This window comes from Cucurbita pepo, unplaced genomic scaffold (genome assembly GCF_002806865.2).
Source record: "Cucurbita pepo subsp. pepo cultivar mu-cu-16 unplaced genomic scaffold, ASM280686v2 Cp4.1_scaffold000156, whole genome shotgun sequence".
In the NCBI taxonomy this organism is placed as follows: Eukaryota; Viridiplantae; Streptophyta; class Magnoliopsida; order Cucurbitales; family Cucurbitaceae; genus Cucurbita; species Cucurbita pepo.
Genome location: NW_019646444.1, coordinates 180,408 through 185,218, shown reverse-complemented (window position 1 = coordinate 185,218; position 4,811 = coordinate 180,408). Strand labels below are relative to the sequence as shown.

The 4,811-nt window shown below is 32.3% G+C and overlaps 1 non-coding gene across 1 annotated transcript; it reads right to left on the bottom strand.

Moving 5' to 3' along the window:
* Positions 1–219: 219 nt before the first annotated feature.
* Positions 220–322, bottom strand: LOC111784155. The gene has a single exon (XR_002813492.1). It is a non-coding gene; the product is annotated as a U6 spliceosomal RNA (small nuclear RNA).
* Positions 323–4,811: the final 4,489 nt, after the last annotated feature.

Genomic DNA, 4,811 nt, shown 5'->3' with positions numbered 1-4,811 from the left:
TTGATTACAACGAAGATCGGTGAGTTTCACATATGGGTAGCAAGAGATTGCTTAAACCAAGAGGGTGGAGCATTATAGGGAAGGGTCTAGACCAAAAGGGACAACACACCCCACATCAAGCCCACCTCTATATTGATTTTGAATTTGTTCTAACCGCTTCCACACATGAGATCCTGGTCACCTCTACAATGGGTCCACACCTTGTTTTGGAGAATAAAAAAAAAATTGGACCATTTCTCGATTTATGCGTGTCATTCTTGTGCAGGGGTCATGCTAATTTTCTCTGTATCGTTCTAATTTTATCGGATGTCCCCGAAGGGACAAACTTATGCTTCTACAAAGTTCTTTATATAGGATGTGTGAATTGTTCTCCTCGGCAATGTGGGATTCTTGTTTAAAGCCTCACATGGAGATAGAATACTATAATAAATATACCCCCAACCCCACGTGGAAAGAGCAATGAAGTTATAAAACCCTTTAGAGGCCACTCGAGTTCATTGTTGAAATGATTTCTTTAAGTTTTAAAGCTCTATCAATTCAATCCAGCAATGGAATCCATTTTAAGGTTCTTTATTTTTTTTATTAAAATATTTATTTATGTTCTACCGATTTTTTTTTTTAAATTATAGTAAAATTTTTATTCTAAGTGATTTATGATGCCTTTAATGCATCTACGTCTTGAAGCTCAATTTTGCACAATAGGTAGGGAATGACTACAACATCTTCTAGAATTTCCTTTAACAAGCTTACCATAACTTAAATATGATGGATTAAAGCTCGCTGTAACTTCTTGGATCTCGTCCTTGTAGTTGGACCTTGAAGTATGAAAATTCCTTGATCTTGATTCATATCATTCTCTCCCTCTTGAAAAGGGTTCGACCTCGAATCCCAACCTATCACCATACTCACCTGGTAAATCAATTTTAGAAACATTGTCATCAATACACTCAAAAAACTTGGAAAGGTCCATCTCTTTGTGGTAAAAGCTTAGATTTTCTTTGAGTAGAATGTTTTTCTTTTCGAAAATGCACCCAAACCCAATCGATTGGCTTGAACATGATAATCTTACGTCCCTTATTAATTCAAGAAGCAACTTTAGAATTTTGCTTCTCAATTTATTCCTTTACTTGGTTGTGTTTTTTATTAACAAATTCGACTTTGGAACTTGCATCAAAATTCACAATTTTTTTTCGAGACATACATAACAAATCAATGAGAACTAATGGATTAAAGCCATAAACGATTTCAACATATGTGCATTTAGTACCCTATTATATGCAAATTCGTCTTAAGATTCTTATAATAATAGCTCTCAGCATAATAGTCATGGTTCTGTTAACAAATTCGGTTTGTCCATCCGCTTGAAGATGACAAGTAGTTTAATGTCCTAGCTTAGTTCCCAAATTACCCCACAAAACAAGCTAGAAGTGACTTAAAAATTTAACATCATGATCACTAACTATGCTTTTTGGAATCCCATGCAATCTACAACTTCCTTGAAGAATAAGTGAGAAATATGTTTTGCACTATGAGTTTTGTGACAAAGAATAAATGAACCATTTTACTAAATCGATCAACCACAACAATAATGTTATCATAATCTTTCCTAGTCCTATGTAAAACTGAAACAAAATCCATTGATATATCAATCCAATGATCATTAGGAACAAGTAGTAGAGAATATAAACCATGTGGTTGAAGCCTAGGAACGAGCATAGAACACGTCTTGATAAAACAAATCATTTGTGTTCAAAACCCAACAACTTAGCATTCAAAGTATTGAGGAGGACAGAACTTCGTGATAAAGCATTTGCAACAATGTTTTCCTTACCTTGTTTATATTTTATGATGTAAAGAATATTTCAATAAATTCCAACCACTTGACATATCGTCTATTGAGTTTATTTTGTCCTCTCAAATACTTTAAACTTTTATGGTCCGTATGAAAACAAACTCCTGAGGCCAAAGATAATGTTGCTAGGTTTGTAATGAACGAACCAACATAAAACTCTTTGTCATAAGTTGGATACCTCAAAGATGCACCAACCAACTTCTCACTAAGGAACATTAAAGGTCTTTGATTTTGTATTATACGACACCTATCCCTACTCCACTAGCATCACATTCAATTTCAAAAGTTAGCTCAAAATTATGTAATGCAAGCTAGGGAGCAGAACTTAATTTTTCTTTCAAAGCGTTAAAAGCAAGTTCTTGATCTTTTTCCCATACAAAAGATACATTTTTCTTAACAAGTTCATTCAAGGGCGAAACAATTGTACTAAAATCCTTAGTGAACCCATGGTAGAAACTTGCACGACCATGAAAACTTCTTACCTCACTTATACTTTTAGGTGTAGGCCAATATTTTATAGCCTTCACGTTCTCCTCATCAATCTCGACACCATTAGATGAAACAACAAACCCAAGAAAGTTAAATTTTCCATGCAAAAACTACATTTCTTTAAATTTACATATAAACATTCGTTTCTCAAAGTAGTTAAAACATTACGTACATGCGTAACATGATCATCTAACAATTCAGAGTAAACAAGCATGTCATCAAAATAAAAACCACAAACTTATCTAAGTACTCTCGTAAGACATGGTTGATTAATCTCATGAATGTACTAGGTGCATTAGTTAATCCAAAAGGTATAACTAACCATTCATAAAAACCATACTTCGGTTTTAAAGTTGTTTTTCACTCATCTTCAATATGCATGCGAATTTGATGAAACCCATATTTTAAATCAATCTTAGTTAAAAGACTACATCCATGCAACTCATCAACCATATCATCTAATATAGGGAATTTGATGTCTATATACTTTATAGTTATCTTGTTTATAGCCCTACAATCGACTTACATAGGCCATGAACCATCTATCTTAGGCAAAAGAATAACGGGAATAGAACAAGAACACAAACTTTCAAGTACATACCTTTTAGCAAAGAGTTCACTCACTTGCCTTTATATTTCTTGGGCCTCCTTTGGGATTAGTACTATATGTTAAACTCTTTTTTTTCACTTAATTCTTTTTGATCTCTACCTTTGCATAAGCCTCTTGCATTTTCTTTTCAAATTTGCAAGGATCAATAAGGACATCTTTTGGGGACAATGGAATTAGAGTATTTTTCTACCATTGTGAGTAAAAGAGTATCAGTTTGCATACCCATCGTACATTACCCGACGATCAAATTGTCAAGGTCTCTATAGTAGTAAATCTCCAACATTCATGGATACAACATCACATAAAATATCATCGACCCATTTTTCAATAGTAAAAGAAACCAGAGCTTGTCAAGATACCCTTACTTCTCCACAATCACTCAACCATTGAAGCTTCTATGGTCTAGGATGTGGTTCAGTCTTTAACTTAAGTCTCTTGAAGCTTGCAGTAATCCGCCATGGACTTGCTTCCTTTTTTCAATGCTTGAAGCTCTTGCACCATGTCCCGTTGAAAATATTTTGGAACAAAACACTTCCTCATGGACTCTTTGAAATCGTACCATGAATCGATTGGTGCTACAAGATTTCTTCTCCAACTTGACATCAATTTATCTACCAAGTTTGAACATATTGTTTGAATTGAGCAATGCATAATATTCCTTTCTTTTCATCACTAAAATAATGACAATTGAAAACTGACCCCACCCTTTTTCCCATTCAAGGTACTCCGCTTGATTGATGTTTCCATAAAAATTTGAAAATTTTAATTTGACGCACTCCATGTTCGATAAATTTCGTTCACAAGGAACTCGTTGTTGAAAATTATGATGTATTCTTCCATGGCCTCTCCCTCACATCAAGGCACGACCAACCGCATGTTGATCGTCCTCTTGTTGATCAAAACTATCTCCCTTATATTGATTTGCATGTTCTGGAGGTGGTGGAATCCTCTCTCTAGCTTGATTTTGAATCTCCAATCTTCCTATTCATCTCTTGCTTGATAAGGAAACTTTGACCAATTGGATCTAAGAACCCTCATCAGCGTCTCGATATGCAAACCCGTAGTTCATAAATTCTAAAACCCACAAATAAATTTGATTTCATCGAGTTATAGTTAGACCCAGATTACCTTATTGATCAAATATGTAAGGGCAATAACATTTTTTGAGATTTGAATGACTCTAGAAGCAAGATTGATCCTATCAAGCTTAAATAATTCTAAAATGGAATTTAACTATGTAAAATTGAATCACTCGACAAAGGCTCTTTTTACTTTACATAATTGTTGTCTTGATATATATCAGTTAGTTTTAGATGGGAATTGTTGACCGTTTGTTTAAAAAAAAAAACATTTAAACTGTCAAAAGTATTTTAAAAAACACTCTTGAATTTTTTAAAGTTTTATTAATATCTTAAATTTTTTTTTAAAACTTCGGGAAAAAACTTTGAACTTCGTTACAAATTACTCATGAACTTTTAAATATAACATTAAAAAGTTTGAAGAGGTATCTTTTGTCCATTGTCCATATATTGATGATAAATAAAATTGTGTAAGTTTATTTATAAGTGTAAAGGGTGTTAATGTTTCTTTTAAAAAGTTTAAAGGTATTAATGAAATTTTCAAAATTTAAAGATATTTTAAAACAAATAACTTACATGGAAAATGTATGTTTTAGATGTTATTAAAAGTTTAAAAGTATTTTTTTTTTTTACTCAGGAAAGATTAAGAATATTTTTATTTTAGTTTTACATTAAACTTATTTTTTAATTTTTTTTTATTACAATTTTAAATATTTATGTTTTTCAGTTTTGAAAATTAAGCTCCATTTCTTTGTTAATTCATGCAATTTTTTTTTTTTTT